Source organism: Sciurus carolinensis, chromosome 8 (assembly GCF_902686445.1).
Source record: "Sciurus carolinensis chromosome 8, mSciCar1.2, whole genome shotgun sequence".
NCBI lineage: Eukaryota > Metazoa > Chordata > Mammalia > Rodentia > Sciuridae > Sciurus > Sciurus carolinensis.
Window position 1 is genome coordinate 17,786,099 of NC_062220.1, and position 23,376 is coordinate 17,809,474.

The window sequence follows — 23,376 nt, forward strand, 5'->3', positions numbered from 1 at the left end:
AGTGAGAAACAAGAATATAAGCTATCTGAGAATCAGCATTTTTGTCTGTTTTTCTTCATGATTCTATTCACCCCAAAACTTAGTCACTCTTGAATTAATAGGGCTAAGTCCTAGAAAGAAGTCTGAGATTGAATGTAAAAGATGTATTAAAAAGTGTGTTTCTATTTACACTTTGGTGAAAATGAATTAAATTAGGATTAATTTCATTCTTATAGAAATTCTTCATAGAAATAAAGAAAAATCTTCTTTTTTATTTTAAAAATACAATGGTAAATAATATTAGTGAGGATTTCTCATTTTTGACCCTGCTGACATTTTGGGTCAAATAATTCTTTGTGGTGGGGGCTGGCCTGTTCAATGCAGGATGTTTAACAGTGTCTTGACCTCTTGTCTGTCTGCCAGGGTAACCCTTCCCTCAAGCTGTGGCAACCAAAAGGTCTCCAGATAATGCCAAGTATCACCTGCAAGGCAACAGTGCTTCCAACCAAGAACCATCAGCCGTATGTATGTAAATAATTATATAATATATGTTATATATAATATGTTATGTTATATGACACTTTTGATGGCATATAATATATATGCTATCTAATTATATGACAGTGGTTATATAATATATGCTTATATAATATATAATTGTTATATGTATGTATTATAAATATATACTATGTGTTCTATACTATATTATATATAGTATATGTTTTTTCATATATGCCCATTTGAATAAAACAAAAAAATTGTATTTCTGATATAGCACATGTAATTGAGTTTAAATCATAAAAATGTCATGCTTACTTTTTAAACAGTATCATCGAACACCACAATCCAGCAAGCATGGCTCATCTTAAATGGTGGCAGCATGTAGAGGTGGTAGATGTGAAGATAGAATTTAGGAAGATAAAAAGAAAAGGATACCCCTTTATTTAATGGTCTTGGAGCCTATCCCCTGTGAAGGGATAGAAAATCCTGAGACATCTCTTTCAATAAAGGGTCTGGGAAAAATAATAAAAAATTAGAATGTGCAATGTTATGTGATTTATACAGGTGCAATTCGATTAAAACAAAGATTGCTTGCTTCTTGGGGAAAATAAAATCACAAAAGAAAAGCAGGTAACCTAAAGTCTATTCTAGATGGAAGAGGATTTCTTAACGTTTATTTGTTTGTTTATTTATTTCATTTGAGGGTAATTGTGTGTGGAGAGTTTGGGGGTATAAACTAGAGGAGTATAAATATATATATTTTTAACTTAACCTAGGGGTTCTTTACCACTGAGCTACACCTCCAGTCCTTTTTTTTTTTTTTTTTTTTTTTTTTTAAGATAGGACCTCCTTAAGTTGTTGAGGCTGGCCTTGAACTCCTCCTGCCTCAGCCTCCTGAGTTGCTGGGATTATAGATGTGTGCCACCTCACCTGACTACAAATAAAATTTTGATGCTTCCCCTTTTGAAATAAAATTGATCGATGGATTGATTGATTAATTAAAAGCTCTATTTGTGGGGTTACCTCTTTTTCCCAGCTGATTCTTTCATGGGATATCTGCCCAGGTAACAGTCAATAAAAAGAACTCCGAGTCCTAAAAATCTATCTGCCATGAATCAATGCTTCTGGCTTGGGGATTTAGGAATGATCCTAAGAAATGTAAATTTTAGTTATATACAGTGCTTAATAAGCACTTGTCAAGTTGAATCCAAGAGATGCAACCTCAGAACTGTGGGAAATGGAAGTATATTTTGCAACTAACTTGAGGCAGCATCCATAATGTGATAAACTGAAAGGAAATAAAAGGTGCAAGTCAAGGAGCAGGAAAGAACTAACAGATGAAGTTAAAAATCTCAAAATTTACATTTTGAAAATGTTTGGGTAAATTTGCTTTATGCTTTCTAATCATTTTTATATATTCATTTTATCTCATCTATATCATAGATATTCATCTATGGGGGTCTCATTCGACCCTAGATCTATTACTTTAGCCTTCTTCTTCAACTAAATGAAATTCAAGTTCCAGAAAGACAGGATCTCCAATCTCTGGATCTGAGCCCCGTGGATTAATTCCCTGAATTCTTGAGTGCTGCAAAACCATGTCACTAAATAGGTCACTGGAGGCACCAGGAAGCCCAAAAAGGAAAAAGCCCCCTAAAGGGAAGTGGCATTTAATTGGGAACTTTCAGAGATCTGCCACTCTTTGTGACAATCCAGAAAAAGTACTTTGCAGGTTTGTGACTGCAGGTAGAGTGGGACTGACAGCTGGAATTACCTGGGGCTCAGGGCAGGGAGGGCGGTTTGTCAGTGGGGAGAAAGGACCGGCTGGATTTGACGGTTGGGTTTTTCATCTCGACAATCATCCTTTCAATTGTATAAATCTCGAACTGTAAGCTAAAATGCCATCGCTTGTCCTTTTAAGGCATCCTACGTGGTAAAACAGGGGCATGCACCCCTGGAAAGAATAGATCGTGCGTGGAGTTTGGAAAAGAAATATCGTGTTGGGGCTCTGCTAAAAACAAAACAATCTTGCATCTCCTGGCCTTTTGGTTCAAATCCCTTTTCGTGCTCTGTGGGGAGAGACTGCCCCTGGAGTATTCTGCTTTTAATAAGCTTCCCAATCAGCTCTCGGGGCAAAGCGCTCTCCCTCCCTCGCCCAGCCCGCGTCCTCTCTGCCCGCTCCTCTCATCCCTCCCATTCTCCATTTCCCTTCCGTTCCCTCCCTGTCAGGGCGTAATTGAGTCAAAGGCAGAATCAGGTTCCCCGCCTTCCAGTCCAAAAATCCCGCCAAGGGAGCCCCAGAGCACAGGAAAATCCAAAGTGGAGAGAGGGGAAGAAAGAAGCCAGAGTCATCCGACCAGGAGGAGGGAGAGCGGCAGCCGCCCAGGCGGAGCAGAGCCCTACCTGGACTCCGGCAGCGGCAGACCTCGCCCCGTGCAACAAAGGCCCCCGAGCGCCTGGGAGGACATTTGCCACTCAAAGTAAGTGAACGCGAACGCGCGATTTCCCGAGGGGGCTCCGACCGACAGCCTCCCCCCGTGCCACTTTTGGGCCGCCTGCGGACGATGGTGGTAGGAGTGGGAGAGAGGCTGCCTGGTGGCTTCGCTCTCCAAACTGACTTGTTCCGGGGGCAAACCGAGGCTCTTTTGGGGGGACTCGGATCAGGCGAGGTAGGGCGCTCTTGGATGAGTGGAAGGGAAGCGTTTGCAATGTAATGAAGCTTGCATGGGGCTTGGGGACGGTGTCTGGCTACCTGCTGGGAACACGCTGGGGTGGGCCGAGGGAAGGTTTCCCAGAACCTGGAGCTTTGGTAGGTGTGTCTGTGGCTGGTAGAAGGATAGAGAGGGCAGGCGGGAGAGAGAGGTGGGGAGTAGGGGGAGAGGGAGAGAGAGAGAGAGAGAGAGAGAGAGAGAGAGAGAGAGAGAGAGGAGAGAGAGAGAGAGAGAGAGAGAGAGAAGGAGAGAGAGAGAGAGAGAGAGAGAGAGAGATCCATCTCTTTCCCTCTTTGCTTCTCTGGATGCCCCAGAGTTTGCCAGCTGATGCCTCTTGGTCGGCATTTCTAGGCATGGTGCGGGGCTGCTTGGTCCTGGCGCCTGCTGACACTGCACATCTCCGGGCTGCCTGCTGACACTCCTCGACTTGCTTGGTAATCCAGAAGTGGTTCAGTACAAAGTTTCAAAGACACACCTGAATCCCGTCTCTCATTTGAATGCTAATTTTAATAACTACCCTGCACACAGGCACTTGAACTTTTAATTTCACCTACATAAACCTGGGGCGCGATTTTTACCAATTTGCCATATGTTTAGAATTTCAGAGTTGATGTTTTTAATAAGTCAACAAAATATTTTTTTTGAAAGGAGGAAACATGAACATTTCTCCTCCTGAACACACACACACACACACACACACACACACACACACACACACCATGCATTTCTCTGTGGGTGGGCCATGAGAAAGGGAGTGAACAATGTGAAAGAATTTCAAAGTTCTAGTCTTAGCATCTCTTGCATCTCTCCTAAAGGGTTGTCAGGCATTTAACTCCAACATCTTGAGAAAGAGAGAACACAGAGAGAAAAGAGAGAGGGAGAGATGGATGGAGATGGTGTATTGGAGGCAAGGGCCTGGGAGGAGATTTCGGAACTACCAAGAGAAGCTTTTGAACTGATTGAAAGGAGTAATTTTATGATCCCAGGCAAATGGGAAATTGATGAAACAGCAGAGCCCATTTTAGCCTTTTGATCCTCTGGGAATGAATTGATTTGTAGGAATATTAAAGGGTAATGGGAGTGAAACAAAAGAGAAGTCTGCCATTATAGGACATAAAACTTATATTTGCCACCTTCATTATTTTCCTTTTTAAGTAAATTATGTGCTTTAAAGACCAAATCATCAAAAACAGAATACAGTTAAATTCCAAAGGTAATTCATTAAAAGGGATATTATCTTTTTCGCCCTGAGTTAATCCACACTATTTGTACTACAGGTTGAGATTTTTTTTGATTATTTTATTTTTTAGAAAACCATAATGCTATTCTTTTGTGTCTTAAGAAACTTTTGTGCTTTGAATTCTTTAAATGTACTTTAAGTCTTTAGACGGTGACCTTTCTTCCCCAACTGTTCATGAATCTGCTTCCGGACATTTCCCCCCTATTTAGTGAACAGCCTTACAGGGAGCCTACTCCTGAAACCAAGACATAGCACCTTAGGTGCTGGATTCTAGCCATTTGCTTGTGGGTACAAATGCATCCTTTTTTCAACAGTGGAACTGTGACAGAAATGAAACTACTGTGAACATAAGGCTTTTTAATTATCTGACTCTTAAATGAGATATCATAGGCAATTAGAATAATAAAATATATTTGACTACATATTGTATAATATGTCTGTTATAAAATATATACTGCTGAGTTTTTCTGGCTCTCTTTCTATGGCATTTGGAATAATAAACTTGCTAATTTATTGAAAGTTTTCATGTGCCTTATTTGTAGCAAGACCTGCACTTTTAAATTTTGTAGGCATTTATTATTATTATTATTCCACATAAGTCAATACCCATGTTTGAATTTTCACAAAACCTGATCATTGAAAAGAACATGAGAGAAATAAGATTCCCAAACACTTTAATCACTTTCCTCAATAAAATCAAACTTTAATCACTTTCCTCAATAAAATCAAACTTAAAAATCAAATATTTTGGGCTTAAATGTTTTATTTTTCTTTTGAAGATATGCTTGCTGTCTCACCTCAATGACATTCTCATGTGAATTCTGATCAGACTTCTATTTGTGATGTGGGGATTTTGTTACTACTCAAAATTTCCTCAGCAAACTGAGTTAGCTGTTTTGTTCAAAATGGTGTTAGGAGTTAACGATAGGTTGAGTGTCAGAAGTCAGAGATAAGGCTATCAACTGCAGTCAGAGATGAGAATATCAGTTATGCAAACAGATAAGGGAGTTGTCCTTGATTTCTCTCTTGGGGGGTGATGGCCAAATTGAGACCATCCAGGATGATGCAAATGTGCCCCACACCTCACTCAACTTTGGGATCTGGTTTGCTCTGCAGCATCTAGCTGAACCAGAGCCGCCAAGTGCTCATGCTTTGCTTAGTTGAGCTTCTCCATAAGGTTCAGGATGTTTTCTCCTCTGGCTGATATTCTAATAAAAAAATGGAAAATCTGCTGTGTCCTCCTGGCATAAGGCCATGCCATTGCCTGGAAGGTGGGGTGGGGGTCAAGTAACATGCAGGGACTTCTTTTTATGAGCTCAGACTACTTTGTTCTACCCAGAGTCATTTGGCTTGTGAAATTTGGGCCATAGTCTCACTTTGGAAAACCATTCTCCATTCTTGATGTTTATGGCCAATGCAAATTTCTACCTACTGGGCCATTTTTCCATTCATTTCAAGTCAAGTCTTGCATGTGTTGTAGTTTTCATGATACCTGTAGGATCCTTCTAGATTGTACAATTTAACAAGCTTTTGATAATAATTTCGAGTTCTATAGGTTAAAGGGGTAGTTATGATGAAACATTGTTAAAGGACATTGAAATTATGAGAATATTGGGATTTATCATATAGATAATAGTCACCATAAATCCCTATGTCTTAAAGATAGGCAAGATATACAGTGGTGGTTCATGCTTGAGATACTTTGAGAAATAAAATTTAATCTCTTCTGGCATTCTTTATTCATCAAGGTGAGTTTCCTAAAAGCAGAATTCTTAGATTCTTAAACTTCATACATAGTATAACAATAATAACAAAAGAAATCTATTGCTGCATACTAATCTCAAAAGAAGTGAGTGATAGTAACTAACAATTGGGCTCTTAGTTCTAAGAGTTACTCCTAGCCTCGAATCCATTCTCAGGACCAGTGTGCTCTCTTCCTCCTCAACTAGTCTTTTCCAGTTTTAATTCAAACCCTAGTGAGTCTGATTACACACTCATTGCTGCCATAAACGTTGGCTTCACTCTCCTCCTGGCTTCCTAACTTTAGCAGAGAAGCTCACGAAGGTTGCTCATCTCCAGCACACCCTCCAGCTAGCTTCTACCCAGACAATGCAATCCTTCTTCCTGCTGTGGTAGTCAATTTAATGATATTTATCTTACATATGTTGGGTGTGTAATGCAGTGTTGAACAGCATATTTAAGAAACACAACCCAGCTTCTTTTCTCTAGAGACTCACCGTTTTATTGCACTCAGTTTGACAAGAGGTGCTAATTTGTGAAATCCTTTAATAGAAACTCTCTTAAAAGAGATCTTGAACAAACTCCATGATTCCCCCACCTTTATCTCTGGAAAAAAACAAAACAAAACACAAAAAGTCCTTTAAAAGTCATAGGTCATTTTATCAAGTGATGGCTTTTTGCATTTCTTCAATTCCCTCACAGCAGCAGTCTGCTGATCCCAACTGCTTGTGGTTGTCTTTTCTTGTAACCACCTTGTCCTGTTACTCCCTGCCCCCGCCTCCCCCCCAGCCAACGTCTCTGCCTGTCCTCCTTTCATCTGTTTTCATTTTTTTCTCAATGTTCAAAATGAACATTTGGTCTTTAATTCTTTCTTTCTTCAGATGATTCAGTACTGCCACAGCTCTTCTCTGAGCTTGGACTCCAACTTTCATTGGGAAAATGCTCAGATCTCTCCTTTCTCTCTACTGAGCTGTAGACTCACATTTTAAATTTCTCTCCCTTCCTTCTCCCCTCCCTCCCTCCCTCCCTCCCTCCCTCCCTCCCTTCCTTCCTTCCTTCCTTCCTTCCTTCCTTCCTTCCTTCCTTCCTTCCTTCCTTTCTTCCCTCCTTCCTTCCTTCCTTCCCTTTCTGTACTGAAGGGACCCATTTGGCCAGCAGTCTTATTTGGAGGTGAAGATCCAAGTAAAGGAATTCTCATTATTTTATTTTTATCCCTAACAGAGTTCTACAGATGATGATGGCCCTTCTATACGCCATGTAGTATGATAGGGGATATGAAGATAAATAACATGCCTTCAAGCAGTTTTTGGTCTACTCAATGTGTATGTAAGAGTAGGACACAAATTATTTCACCATGAAACGTGTGTATGTAAGTGTGTATATATGTATATATGTGTGTACACACACACACACACACACAAATACACCATTTTTGTCTTCTAATGATGAAGAAAATCACATTTTTATGAGAAAAAGAATAAAACTTGTGAAAGGCTAAACGGCACTAAATACTTTTTTGAAGAGCATTACTGTCTTTTTGTTGCTTTAATATCATTTGTTCTGGAGGAGAAATGAAACTGACATTTTCCTGATGTTTTCACTTCACATTTGCCACATAATGGAGAAGGAAACAAAAATGACTGTGCGTGATAGTTTGAGAAGTCACTCTGAGTTTGTTTAGAATAACTATAATTTTAAAGGCATGGCACCCTAGATGTCTTTTTCAGGAAAATTTATGCAAACATGAGAAGACTTCCCTTCAGTGAAAACATATGCATAGAGGGAGAGAAAGTGAATCCATTAACTCCAGCTGTGGGGTTTGGGTGAAGCTGTAAAGGAGTCAGAAATGGAAGACACAAAAGGTCTGATTCTCCCATCTTCTCCTAAAGCCCCTCCATGGTCCCTCCTCTCCCAGCAGGGCTGCTGCTGAAGAGCTGGCAGTTAACCAGCACCAGCTCCATCCACCCACCCCATGCACCTCTTGAAGACAATGTCTCTCTCATTGTTCAGAGAGCCCTGGGTAGCTAGTACACGACCATGGAAAGATGCCCAATGGATGTCTGATAAATAAGTCAAAGAACAAATAGATGACCTCAAATGCCATCCATCCATTCTCTTTTCCCAGCATGATCCAATCCTTTGACTATCTTCTATACCAAGCCCCTTGCCTTACTAACCATCGCCTGGTGCCCATTTCCTGTTGAAGCCCAAGCCCCCCCATTTCTGGTCTCAGACCTCCAGGGGAAGCCTCTCCAGCTCTGCCTTCATTCCTTCAATTGCCAGCATCTCAAGCATCTTGCAGACCCGACAGCTCTCTGGAGTGTCTCTGCTAATCACACTCTGCTCACCTGGATCATCTAAATTTTTCATAGTTTCTGACTTACTACTACCTTCAGAATGGAGAGAGAAACCTCCCTCTTCTAGATTAAACCATTGATTATTCAAGGCAGCAAGACTGGTTATCTGAAGCATTCATTTCACCACAATGTCAATGTAGCTAGGAGGCCTTTGCTTCTCAGAATTTTCTACACTTATTTTTCCATCCTATTTTCATAATAACATTACTCAGGCAGACTGAGTAGGATATTTTTTTTAAAAAATTGATACAGAAATTCAGGGTAGAGGCAGTAAGGGGGCTCCATTAATGACATACGGTAATAAGGTAAACATCTTCAAATTCTTAGTTTGGGTATTTTTTTCTTTCCCCTAGTTATATATTGCCACTTCTCCTTTTGGCTAATAAATTGATTTGATCTCCCATTTGCCTCTTACTTCAAACCTAAAATCCAATGTATGTATACTAACAGGCCAAAAAACCTAGAGCGATGGTTCTACCTTCAGTGTTTAGCAGTTTGACTAGTCATGTTTCAGCACCCAGAGGCCTGGGACCCATCTTTGGTGATTCTGATTTAAGAGGTGGAATTGATGAACCTGGATGAATGGCAGGACAACTGGATGCAGATGATCCATTAGATGATCCATTAGCTCTAAGGTTCCAATATTGAAGCCCTAAGGTCAAAGAAATTGAGCTACAAGCCACCTCACTTGTTATTAGCTGGGTGACCACGAGAAAAATATTGTGGTCTCTCTCAGGTTAATGTCCTTTTTTCTAACATGGGAGACTGATACTTCTCTTCAAGCGTTGACATAGGAGGATGGATTGGGACAGCTAACGGATGGGCTGAACGCAGACTCTGACTGCTGGGAGGATTTAATGAAGAGGAGAAGGTGTTAATGATGTTGAAGCAGTCCTGGAGGAAAGGCCTTTCCCAGACTCCAGCACAGTTTGACTTTGACTTTCCCATAAAATCATGGACAGCATTCTACAAACAGGGGACTCCAAGTTGCAGCCACCTTATGCTGACCTTGGTAATACCCATAGGCAGGTCCTCTCTGACCTTTGCTGATGGAGGCTTCAGGTTCACAGGAGGGAGTTTGAATTTGGATTCAGGAGCCAGAGTTTCGTTTCCATTTTTCTTTTCCAGTATATGATGCTAATGTACCATCGACTTTTCTGCAATCTTAGGTTTTTTAGCTCTTATTTGAAAATGATGCTGCTGCTCCTTGTGTTGCCTGCCTGGCAGGTTGGTGGCAAAGGTAAATAGGCACAATGTAACATTTATAAACTGTAAACTGCTACGCTAATTAAGAACTACTATTACTAAAACCCAGCGAGGCAAATTCTGTCTTTTTCATTACCCAGTTCTGTTTCTGTCATTGGCATTTTCTCAGGATACCTAGAGAATGCATAAGATGCCAGAAGGTAAGTTTGACCCAGTGAAGCAAGAGGAGCAAAGACGTGTGACAGGAATGAAGAAAAGGAAATCTGAGTCAGTTGGAAAAAATAAAAAGTGAGAAGACATTCCTAAATAGGGCTAAACTAAAGCAGTCATGACTTCTTTTTACTAAATACTGGATTCTAGTTTCTTTAGAGTCTTACACGATATGTACCAGATTTTTCAGCTGGTTATTCTCACTAAATTTAGGTCTTTACAGTTGTCAAGCAGCTGCACCCAGTTTAGACAAGAACGGTGCCTCTTTTTCTTTCACATGCATGCCAGGCACCGGCAGACCTTGCCAAAATGCAGATCCTGCTTCACTTGGTCTCCCAAGTCTGGGAGGGGGCTCCCAGAGTCTGTATTTTCAGTAGATTCCCAGGTGACAGCAGTGGGGTTGGCCTGGGGAAATCTCACTCTAAAGTAGACGCCACCTAGTAGAGTTCAACAAACCAGAAAGAGCATAGAGGAATCCCAGCACTGCATTCATGATAGCTACAAAAACTGAGGGCCTTTGGTAGTCACTCCTTACTACACGCAGAAACTGCTCACCTTTGTATCTTCGTGTCCAAATATTTATAATGTTTGATTGTTTATGAAAGAGAGTTGTCGCACCTCCTGATTTTCAGCTGTCTTGGCTGAAGCCCCTAAGGAGTACTAGGTCCCTGGCCTGTGAGCAGGGGTCCTCTTTACCCTTGCTGCACTGAGATCTTTTTCTGGAGAGGAGGAAGGGGCCCAGATGGTGCCTTCTTAATTTGTCTGAAAGCTAATGAAAAGTGGTTAGGACATTTCATTCTCAATGTCAAGAGGATATATTTATTATAAGAGGCTTTCTTAGTGTTATTCTCCTGTTTTGGTGTTAACATCTTTTACTCCACTCAACTGTCCCCTGCTGTAATAATGAACGAAGAGCAGGTATCATCCACGAATGGGACTCTCTGGAAGACATTGGGTTGGCCAGAGAGCAAGACGGGGGCTTTTTGCCTCAGAGGGCAGATTTAATCAACAAGGAACATAAATTGGTAACAATCCCAGGTAACAGAGAAGGTTGTCATTCAGGCTAAAACAAATGGAAACCATATAATACTTCTAGAACAATGTTTTCTTTATGTCCTTCCCTGTTGCTGAGAATATGACCTTTTCTTAGTCTTAGCTATGGACCACCGCTTCTAGTAGCAGAAATGTCTTTGAGGTTTTAACATATGGTGGCCTCAATTTGTGAGCATAAGATCATCAGAGATGTACTGAACATCTGCCAACTGGCCAAGTGAGGTGGCCATTGGAAGCCAGGATTTGAATTCTTAAAAAAAAAAACAATAATAACAAGAACAACAAAAAACAACCCTGCAGCTTTGGAGAACTTGACTGCAATGGTCAATTTAGTTCTTAAAAAATATTCCCTACAAAAAATTGCCTTCTGTGCACAATGCTTTTTTAAATTTATTTTTTATTTGTTCAATACATTTCTTAAAAGAGCTTCAAATGGAGAAGCCTGAGGCTTCTATGGGAAATAAAGCAGTGATTTATTAGATTATTATTAACAAGGGTATGTGCTTAAATCTTGCACCAATAAAAGAAAGCCTTTCTTCTCATCTTTTTTTTTTTTTTAATTTACAATATAATTTCATTGTTAAATAACATCTCCAGGAGCATGCAGTTTCTCAAATAGAATTCAATGCATGTCAAAATTGTGAATAGGTTGATTAATTTTAACCATATGAAAAATTAATGAAAGTATTAAAAAAAATTCATATTGTTATTAGGAAAATGCAAAAATACCCGAAGAAACAGCCCTTTTCCTCATCGTAGAAAAATATGTTTATGGTACAAGGTATTCAAATTTTATGAAAAAATGCACTTGCAATCCTCAAAATAGATACCATTAACACTCTCATATACCTTTATAGTTTTTCTGGCATAACTTTTAAAAATATTTACATGCATAATTTTGTGTCCTTCATTTCCACCAACATCATAATTGATGCGTGCAATGTTTTTAAGAGCTATACACACATTAACATGTGTATTTGTTGCTACCGAATGAACCAATTAAGATGGAAATTCAATTTATTTAGCTCAATATGGGTAAATTAGAATCACACAAAAAATTGCTTAGTAACTATATGGATTCTCATTAAAGATCTGGAAGTAGAAAAATGCAAACAAGCAAACATCCAGTGTAGCAAACTAAAATAGTCTTTGTCCCAGCAAACGATGTGTTGTTTAGATGGAACCAGTAATGCTGGGGAACTAGCTTGTGCCAGTTAAAGATCAAGCTGACTAAACACTGTCTTCCATTCTTCCCCTGGAGGACCCTGCCACATATCCACGGTGAGAGTCTCCCCAGGGAAGGCGCAGCTGCTGGGGCTCTCATAGGGACCATCTAACTCTTCGGCTGGTCCCAGGAGCCTGGGAAACTTCTGAGCTGCCCTGGGGTTCATTGGAGTGGGCCTCTTGCACTGCAGGTGGGTAAACTGCAGGGCCAACAAACCTCTTTGATGCATGTCGCCCTAGGGCTTGGCACCCTTCAGGGAGTTATTTATTTGTTCTGTTATTATTTGGAATGACTAGTGTACAATTGGCTCTAGTTGAAAGTGAGTCAGATCAAATTTGGGTCTGACAACCACATTCTTGATCACAGAGGAGTGAAAGTCAAATGCCTTTATTGTCTATGCCAGTATTAGGATTCCCAGCAACTTCAGCCTGGAGTGGTTTTTAGCCTTTTAAAATAGCGATTTTAGTCTGATGGTGAGGGAATCACAGAGTTTGCCTTCTGATATGTGATATCGGGGGATTTGAAGATGTTGTTCAAGGCTGTCATAAATGAATTTGGTTTGGAGAAGTAGATCAAAAGCAATTCAGCTGGAATTATAAGTGGGTAGATGTGGATTTCTACCAATTTTTCTCTAAACAGACCCACATTTCTAAATGCAGGCTAACTCTGTGGGTTTCTAATATGTCATCTAGTGATGTGCTTTTGCAAGAGATTAAACGAGAGTTATTAACTTCAAAGGCAGCAGAATCAAGAAGACAAAAGAAATAAAAGTGGGCTTGAACTGAAACTTTAGGGAAAAGATCCAAGAACAGGGGAGAGATAGAAGCCCTATGCTTGGAGAGAGGAGCTGCAGACTTTATGGAAAATTCTATTACAGAGTGTTGAGGTTTCTTCCACCATGGACCCCAATTACTGGGCAAATGCTATTGGGTCCTTTGGGTCCATCTAGCTATCCCTTGAGATATTTTTCTGGGGTGGGTTTGTCTTGTTTGGTTTCTAAATCTTCTGGGCTCCAGATGTCTTTTGCCAGTAATGTTCCCATGAAGTCCATCTACTCTGGAGCAACCCTGTGCCCTCTTTGCTCTTCTCAGAGAGGGTACTTGTACACAAATCAAGAGCAGCTTTTCCATCAAAGAGTTCCCTCACTACAGGGACCTTCACTGTCAGGGGTACAGTGCCAGAGTTGGGCAATCTGGTCCCTGGAGCCAACTCTTCCCTAATGCTTCTAGCCCACTATCCTCATCCCTGTTCTCCCTGCCCTCGATGGAGGATCATGGAGCAAGAGGAGCCCAAGAGACTTCTTTCATGGGCTGGAGCACACAGGGTCTCTTCAGTCCAGGGTACAGTTGGCAGCTTCTTGGGTTGGTTTTTCACCAGGTGTACTGAGTAATATGAAACAATTCTGTTTCAATTAAAAAAAGTATAGGAGCTTTCATTTCTTTTAAAAAGTCTAGTATCATTTTGAACCATAAATATTACTCTCTTAACTTCCCATCTCACATTGACCCCCTTCCTTATCCAAGTCCTTACTCAGGTGTAAACAGTTTTGGCATTACCATGTGTTAGACCTTGAGAGACAGCAATTGAAAAACAAGTACAAGACATGAAGGTGGAACTTTTCTTCTTATGGTGATTTTAGTGTCTCTTTTAGCAAGGAAGTCAACCCAAGTATTAGAGGCCATTTTCCTCACACCAAATGGATTCTGTTGCTCTTTTAACTGGACATGGGATTGCTATCTTGACTCTCGGTAGCATTTAACAAAATTATAATTTGTCCCTTGAGAATGTTCAAATAGTTGTATCTATTATGCATCACAATGCTGCAGTGGGATTGGAGTGTCTTTTAGAACTGGAAAGAGATCAGGAACCTATGAATTGGAGGAGTAGGGACACTTAGACCAGTGAAAAAGACTTTAAGGGGCAAGGAGCAAAATCCTACATGGGATGTGAGTGGAGAAATTATGGGGCTGACAATCAGATAATCAGTGGAAAGAGGATGGGGGATAGGCCAGTGAGGAGCATCATGTGCAATTGAGGAGCATTTATGGAACACACTAGACAGAATAAAGCATGGAAATATTAATGGAGTTTAGCAAATCTGCAGATCTAATAGTCTAATAGTACATCCCATGAGACACATCTAACTGGTATTATTTCCATTTGGAGGTTTCTATGTAAAGTAACTTCAATTGCCAAATCATCTTGGATAATTTCTGTTATGTTTGAAGGAAGTCACAATATTACTTATGAATTTCAGTGGTCATGCATCTTTTTCCTAGAACTCACTTTGTCTAATACATTGTTAGCAAACTGTGTCTAGTTCTTTCACTCTCTCACTGCTGGAACTGGAACATAGTTGATGCTCCATCCATGTTTGTTGTTGCTCAATCCATGGGTCTGGAATAATCTTTTACTTAGTGTCTACCTGTCCCTCTGCTCACCTCTACCAAGGGGAGGTAATATATTAACTGACTGCTCTAGCCAAAAATTGTGACCTGAACAACACTTTTCTCTGACATTTCCAGTCTCCCCTTTCTATCCTTTGTACATAGAGGATATTTCCATTGTCAATGCTCATGTATGCAGAGTCCAGTCTCCTGCTACATACGAACACACATCTAGTGCCCTGCCTTCATACTGGCTGCTGGCGTCCCTAGTTTCCTTGTCCTGCTCTGGGCATAGTGGCACTACGTGAAAGTTCAATGTCCACTCTTATCTTTGAGGTGTTGTCCCTAGGAACTGCCAGGGCCAAGAAGGAGACTTTGTTCTTTACCACCATCTGCCTCTAGAAACTGAAGGTCTTGCTTTCTTTTCTTACTACTTCCAGGTCTTTTTCTTTCCTGAATGCCATTCACCAACATTAATACCAGTAGTTTGTATTAATTCAGTGCTTCCTATCTGATGGGTGCTATGGTACTAGAATTTTAGATTCAGTGCTAGACCAGATCTCCTAACGAGCCTATGGGGTAAAGACTATTTCCCCCCCTAAATGAAGGGACCAAGCCTCTGCATGGTGGAGAGACTTATCCAATACACAAGCTAGTAAGAAGCATAATTGAGATTGTAGCCCAAATACATCTAACCACAAAGCTCCTCAATACCACGCTCTTATCCTTGCATCTCCCTATTTCATGATAGAGGACCCAGTGAGTATTTTGGTTCAAACGTCCCTTCTTTCCCCTAGGAATATGCTCTGATTGTTATTTATTTATTTTTTTCTCCCATATTGCCTTCTGGAGAATGCACTCTTGCTTCACAAATGCTCTCTTTAGAGTAGACCTCCCTGGGTGCATATTGTTGCCTACGTTTCATTCCCCATTGCAAAGAAGGCCAGTTTGCCTGGGCTGCGTGCTGAGGAAGGGCTCTGCAGGAGGGCAGGCCGGAGGGCGTCTAGGCGCTGCTCTGTCTGATGCTCCAGCCTGCCATCACCTGACTGAATTGTTTGTTGGAGTGCTGTGTTCCAGCCCTGGGGGAGGCCACAATGCCGTGTTTGTTTGTGGACAAGAGTCTTTGGCTTTGATTAGCAGCTAGCTCCACTGCAGCTGAACACACAATAGGGACCAGAGGATGGGAAAAAAAATTCTGCTACAGTTTCCCATTGGAAAGCATTTACTGTCAAACTTGGACATCCAACAGTGGGACACAGATGAACAGAGGCTGGGAAAGGTTAGGTGATGGATTCTCCATGCCCCACAGCTTGTTCTGTGTGATGAGGTCACTCCTTTACATGAGGCGTGGAGCCTCTGTCCCTCCAAATGTCTTTTATAATTCAGGTTTGAGACTGATAGCGATGGGGTTTGATGAGGGACAAAACCTGAGGGCTGGAAAGCATGAAGAAGTCCCATGATCACAAGAACCAGGACAAAAGCAGTGAAAATGATTAAACCATCACCAGAGGCTGGTCGTGCAGTTAAAAATGGCATTTGTCTGGCTGCATGAGGTAAAAATAGCAATCGTTATAATTCTATCAATAATAATCTAATTGCATCAATGAAACAGGGAAGTAGGAAGTTGTAAAATTAGTTTTGAACACAGATGTAAAAGCATAAAAATTTTCCATATTTATAAGGTACCACATGATGTTCTGATCCATGGATATACTGAGCAGTGTTCAAACCAGGCTCAACACATCTATCGCCTCAAACATTATCCTTTCTTTATGGTGAAAACATTCAAGTTCTTTCTACTTGCTTTTTGAGATATACAGAACATTGCCAGTATCTATAGTCACTCTACTGTGGGTTAGTTAATACACCAGAACAGTAAGTACCAAGTTTTATTTTGTAGCATAGACAAAGTCAGTGATTTCTAGATCAAACTGACAGAATTCTTTTTCTTCTCACTGAACTATGTCTTAACTCTACCCTAAGTAACCCTATCGACTGTGAACTCTAAATCACAAGATGTCTGCATGAAGCCAAGAACTCATATCTCCTTAAAGCAATGTTTTGGTTAGTGAGAATTTTTCATTCATAGATTATTTGTCTGAGACACTGTGCATGTTACAAGATGATTCCATCCAGTGTCCTAGCCTATGGACACATTGGTGGGGCCCTCATCAGAGACAGAGAAGAATTATGCTTAGACAATGTAGCATCCGATTAGATGATAAAAGAGGTTCAGTCAAGCTTTCCAGAGGTGGAGGACCTGGAGTGGAAAAGGAAGGCTACTAGAGGGAGTAGGGTCTTCAAAGACAGAGTTTATATGGCAAAGAGGCAGGAGGGTAGAGAATGAGGTGATGCCAAGCAAGACATTGGGGTCAGAGGACAGATGGGTCTGACTGATGCAGAATGGCCAGGAATGAAAGTTAGAGTCAGAAAATTGTTGGGGAGTCATAGCAAGATCCTTCAGGTGAAAGCTAACTTGTTTGAATTCTATTGTGTTAGATAGTAAGGAGTTGCTGAAGGTTTTCTACAAGAGAGAAGAAAAGGTTTGGTAAAGGTAAGGTATAGGAAAAATTATCTTTAGAGAAGTAAAAGATTGGAGGCGGAGAGAACCAGTGAGGTTACAAGTAATCCTCGGTGTACCACCCGCCCCCACGAGCCCTTGATCGTTTTAAATTCTGGAAATCCCGTTCATGCTTCAGCACTTTGCTTGAATACCATCTCCACCCTGAAAATTGTCTTTATTACCCCAACTTAAAATCAGTACTTTTTCCCTTTTCCGTTCTACAACTTTCTAGGGTTCTTCATTTATAGTTTTTCATTATCCATTCAAAAATATGTAATGAACACTACATGCCAGGCTTTTTGTAAGTATCAGGAACACAGAAGTAAATAGGATTCCGTTCCTGTCCTCAAATCACACAGTCCAATTGCAGGGACAGGCAGGCACATAAATAGCAGGCCAGTAGCACGGTCCTGATATGCACTTTTGGAAGCACACAGGAGAGACACCTCAGTCAGCAGAGGGTGGATGGGGGTAAGCTTCCAGAAGGATCTAGAATCTTTAAACACAAGTTAAAAGTGTTTAAAGACTGAAGAATATAAAAGAGAAAATGTGAATTCTAGGTAGAGGTAATGGTATGAATCTTACCTCATCCTTTTCACAGGATGATTCTCCCTACTTGACTGTGGATTTTCTTTTAGCCCAAATGCTTTCCACAATAACAAATGAATGAATAAATGAATGAATAATGCCTGAGTGTAACTAGATAGTTAGGAGGGATCCTTTCTAGAGAGATGATGAAAATACAAATGCCCTCTGGAGTCTAGACTTCAGGATGAAAGGTGGAATGAAAGGTGAATCAAAAATGAGATGATGAAATTGATTGATTTGGGCATCTTAGCGCTTTTCATGGAAGAGGGAACTCTGCAGCAAGAGTTGATTTAGGGGAAGAGGTGGGTGTTCGAGTGTCCTTGGAACTAATTATGCGCTCTGTGCAGGACCCTCAAGTGTCTCTGAGTTCCGTGGGCATCGTCAATACTGGTGAGGCCCCCTAATGAGAAGCAGCCTCAGGCACGGAGCTCCGGGCCCATGGTGACCCAGTTCCGACCTCAACTCCAAATTCCCAGGCTCATGGCTGTAGCTTCCCCTCCAGGAGTTCTTGCAAGTTCTAGAATGTGGTAAGGGCATGTAAACAATTTTATTTTCTGGAGCCTCGTTTTTCTTACTTTGGTCCTTATTTAGGGGTTCCTTAGATGCAGAGACTTTCCAGAAAGCTCCATAATCAGGTCTGGATATTTTACAAGAAATGACTAGAGGCCACATCTTCCGAAAGAGGCTAATTGACATTGGAGAACCTTCTGTAATTCAAATAAACACATTTTAGAGACTCAGATTCACCCACATTATATGTGGGCTGTATTCCTGAAACCGCTCATTGTCCTACATGCCAGTGAATGACCTGCCAGTCCTGAATGGTCATGACTTCTGCAGCGAGTGGCAGGGGAAGCCAGAATGTAATTGCTCAATAAATACTGATTAAAATACATGAGATAAACAAAGTGCTATCAAAGGCAGCAGAAGCATCTTGGTTGCAAGGGCTCCTGTCCTGGGAAGACCTTTTGTGATGCGGTCACTTCTTCGCTGTTTCTCCTCCCTCACATGCGTGGCTGGGATAGGAAGATGCTCTTTTCCTTTTTTGTATTTTCTTTATCCAATTCCAGGGACCCTTCTTCATGGTGAGGGCAGAGTTGTGGGTAAATAGATTATTTTCATTTTTCTTCTTTAAAAATTATTATTTTTTAGCTATGCTAAAATAAATCTCAGGAAGTCAAAATTGTCTGAGTTCCAATACCCATTTTAATTATGAGTCGGAAGAGGCAGGGAAGACTGGAGACAGAGATTAGACTAGGTATTTTCTAAGAAAGTCATTTAGCTCAGGATATATTATATTTAATGTGGTAGCAGGTGGGAAGGCTTAGTCAGCAATTGTTGGTCCAGATAATTTGGGGCCGGTAGGAGAAATAGTCTGTGATTTCATTGAGTGTTTGCCTCCTCTGGTCCCTTTGGCCCATTGGGAAACTTCATTAGGATGACTCAGCTATAGTATTCCTAAGACTCTTTATCTGTAGATGTCCCACTTGATATTTAAAAAAGAAATTCAGTCTGTCCAGGCTTTTCCATAATGACTTTAACAGCTAATATCCATGTAATATTTTAGTGTTCGCAGATTGCTTTCATCTATTGTATCTCATTGTATCCTCAACACGATTCATATCATTTCCCTCTCTACAGACGAGAAAAATGAGATTCTGAGAATGGAGGAGACCCATCTCAGGTTTCTCCAAGAAGAGAGACAGACAGTGGCCTCCTCCTCCTCCTCAGAGGATCGCTTAGTGAAATTGCACAGCCTGTGAAAGTATTCAGTAAAAACAGTCAAAGAAACGTTGGCATTCTGTTCTTTCCTATTCATAGATTCTGTGGCTTAGAATGTTGTTTCACAGTTCAAGAGCACTGCTTCTTAAAGAACCCTTCGCCAGTAGCCTCCACCTATGAAATCTGAAATTCTTAGTTGAGGTCCGAGGAATGCTAATTTTTAACACCTCAGAACTCCTTTCAAAAGCAAGAAAACTTGAGGACCTGTGTGTGTGTGCAAGAAGGGTTCAACTAGAGGACCTCCAAGATCCCCTTAAGTTCTTTGATTCAGGACCTATGTTCTTGCCGTAGAATCTCCAATTCCTCCCACTCTGTGAAAATCCCTTCTGAATGTGCCTAAGACACTGATTCTCAAAATATGGTTCCCAGATCTGCAGCATCAGCTTGACCTGGGAACTCACTAGAACTGCATTGTCAGATAGTGCCCTAAACCAGGAGGATGGAACCAGCAATCTGTGTTTTAGTAAGTCCTCCATGTGAAATGCAAGTGTATAACTCTATTTTACATTTGTTTTCCTAGACCCATGCTGTGGTTATGACTAAAAGTGACTCAATAAAAGCATTAAGACAGTCTTTTTTTTTTTTTTTGTTATGTGACTTCTAAGAATAGGAACCCAATTTTCTATGTTTCTAAAGTGACTTCTATAATATATAAAGTTAGTCACAGGTCATTTGAAAGTTTGGCAGAAATTAAGTTTGCAATTCTGGCAGTCTTCACTTAGCATGATTCCAACACATGTGTCTTTTAGTTACCACAGTTGAATTAACTAACACCAGTCTTCTGACAACATGGTTCAAATTCTGGTACAGTAGCAATAAGTAATTGCAGAAAGTACAGATTTCACTACTAGTTACTCAGGCTACAAATCACTACATGAATGACAGATGTGTTTTATAGTCAGTGACCAATCACATCACTGCTGTCATCTGTCTGCCATTGGTCACCAAGCGTCCGTTAGTCACTTTAGGTAGGATGTCCAGGCCACGTGGTTTTGCTCTCTCTTTGTCTACCAATGGTGAACCAATGAAGACATTTTCCAAACATGGGTAATCCAAAGAAGAAATTGGCCAAGAAAAATGAAAGTGCAGATAAGAGATGGGAAGTAATTTGACACTAAGTAAAACTCCAATCAAACATTAATGGAGTTAGAGAAGATCACTGAGGGTGAGAACATGGTACTATTTGCGACTCTTCCCCTGGAGTCAAACATGCTTAGCGAAGGAAAACTCAGGAACATAAGTACAACAGGTGCTCATAACAAAGAGGGTGAAACTGTCCTGAAGGACTGAAGCTGGCAACTAAATCACTTTTGTGGAATTCTTGGATCTATTTTACAATATTGAGAGGATGCTGAATAAAATGTTAAGAGTTATTCCAAACCTAGGAAGGTGTATGGAAATAGGCTAAGGCAAAGAAAAGGTGAGAAAAGGTGCCCATTCTATATTGTAATGGGTCCAGGAGAACAAGAAAGCAACTGTTCATACTAAATAAATATTAGTTTCACTCTATCTTCATAGCTCTACACATTTATAGATGATAGTTGATAAGAGAATTTTTAATGAATAGACAAAATCTTTTAAAGGTCATGGAACAATCATAATCATCCTAATGAATATTAAAGTTGCTTTCTGTAGTTTCAGGTTAAATGATCCTGTTCACAGTTCCATACTACTGTGCAAAGCAAGGACAGTTGATATGTCATCTATTGCTCTAGCTATATCATCTCTATATATCTGTCTATATATCACTCCTGAAAAACAGTTCTGTGAGAAAAGTTCTACATTTTTAAATAGGGTGCAGAGGTCTCTGAATGAAAACATTTAACCATTTACCTAACCACCAACTATTTATGGAATGCCCACATACTCTTCTTCCAAGCTCTGACAACACTAAAAACCTAAAAGGTACCTGTTTTTAGTCTCAATAAATGAAAAACAAATAAGTAGACAATAGCAAGGGTTATAAAGAAAATAAAAGAGGGTAATGAGATGTGGGAAGAAAGGAGGATGGGTGAGTAAAGAGGGTGTCCAGGAAGTCCTCTGGGCTTCAACCAGATGTATTTCTGCTCCTGGGTGGGATGAAACAACTGTAAAATCTTATGTTGTACTATTTCGTTGACCAAGTGCAAAGTTCTTATTTTTCCCTTTGTTATGGTTTCAATATGAGGTGACCCCCAACGCTCATGTGTGAGACAATGCAAGAAGGTTTAGAGGTGAACTGATTGGATTATGAGCATCTCAATTTAATCGGTGAACTAATCCCCTGATGGGGATTAACTGGGTGGTAACTGGAGACAGGTAGGGTGTGGCTGGAGGAGGTGGGTCACTGGGGGCGTGCCTTTGGGGGTTATATTTTGTCCTGGCTAGGAGAGCTTTGTCTCTTTCTACTTCCTGGTGCCATGTCAGCAGCTTTCCTCCACCACACCCTTCTGCCATGATGTTCTCCCTCAGTTCCTGGCCTCCGGAATAGAGTTGACCACGTATGGATTGAGATCTCTGAAACTGTGAGCCCCCAAACCAACTTCCTCCTTAGAATTGTTTTTGTTGGATCTTTCAGTCACAGCTGTGAAAAAGCCGACAAAATACCCTTGTCTTATAATTTATAATTTATATATTTTAAATTTATAAATTGTAATTTTTATAGCATAAAAATTAGTTATTAGTATTCAACATATTATTTTACTTATTCTAGTTTCCTGTGGCCTATTTTAGGTGAAAATTGAAAAAAAAATTATATTATGGATAGAACTTTAATTCAAGAGCATGAGAACTTTTTCTTTCAAAATTTAAGCACTAAATAACTATTTTTATTTTTGCTGTTTACATATATTTAAGTCTGGAGTCATATGTTTGAATACCAAAGGCTGTGGTCATAGTCCAGCTGAGAAATGAATACTAAACAGTGGGGACAAGAAGAGGAAGGTATGTGTAGTGTTAATTAAAAGAAGAAAAGTCACTCAAGCTTTAGTCAATATCAAGCAAAAACCATATTGTTATAGAAAAATTATGAAGTCATAAATAGAATATGTTTTCATTTAAGAGCTTGACATCAATGAAAAATACTATAAAAGATAGCAAAAATACTCCCTCTCGCTAGTCTTGGAATGAGCTGGTGGAGATGAATGAAGACACTCGGTTACCATTTTGGGAGATGAAATGAGAAATGTGAACTCTGGGCAAGAAATCTAGGTAACAGTATTGGGTTAAAAACTATTTTAAAGTCAAAGAGGAATCCAAACCATTTGGTTTAAAGAATTTTTATTCTTCCAAAGCAAACATCTCTTTGGTTCTTAATCAAGCCGTGAGCTTAAGTCTGGCCTTAAGCAAGTTTGATAAATCGGGTAACTCAGAGTTTTGAAGAGAGTGCAGGTGGTGACCGCCAAGCTTCTTTGCTTGTTTAGCTGTACGTGGGTTATAGTTATAATTATAATTCAGTACCGCCTGGAGCCCGGAAACAAGATTGGCAACAGCCAGGGAGTGTGAACAGCTGTTGGGTCGGGTCTTTTCCTTAACTGTCCATTAGCCTGAATGCTCTGAATGAGATACCTGAGGACACAGAACACAGTGGGGGATACTTATTGTAGGGTTGGGGTACAGACAGTCCCCATTGAGCTTGCTTTCAGTCTGTGAAAAATAAAGCCAAACATTTTAATGGAGTGTTTCTCCCAATCCCAGCTTGCTCTGCAAGAATAGCAGCCACATCAAGATGTGTGAGGAGGAATAACAAGGTGTCCAGTGGGGTAGGTTGACAGTGAGCTGCAGGACCAGAGGAGAGAGCTGGTTTGTGTAAGGCAACTGCTGTTCCCATTGAAATTCAATTGACAAGCCAGTGTC

General features: G+C 40.4%; 1 protein-coding gene across 2 annotated transcripts in view; it reads left to right on the top strand.

The window, feature by feature from the left end:
- The first annotated feature begins 2,576 nt into the window (after nt 1-2,576).
- The window catches only part of Ptn (pleiotrophin), a 97,907-nt gene continuing 77,107 nt past the window's right edge, over nt 2,577-23,376 (top strand). Inside the window, exon 1 of one of the 2 annotated variants that reach the window (XM_047561772.1) lies at nt 2,577-2,960. The gene's annotated coding sequence lies outside the window, so the exon portion shown is untranslated. The remainder of the gene's footprint in view (nt 2,961-23,376) is intronic. The other variant, XM_047561771.1, reaches the window with a different exon arrangement.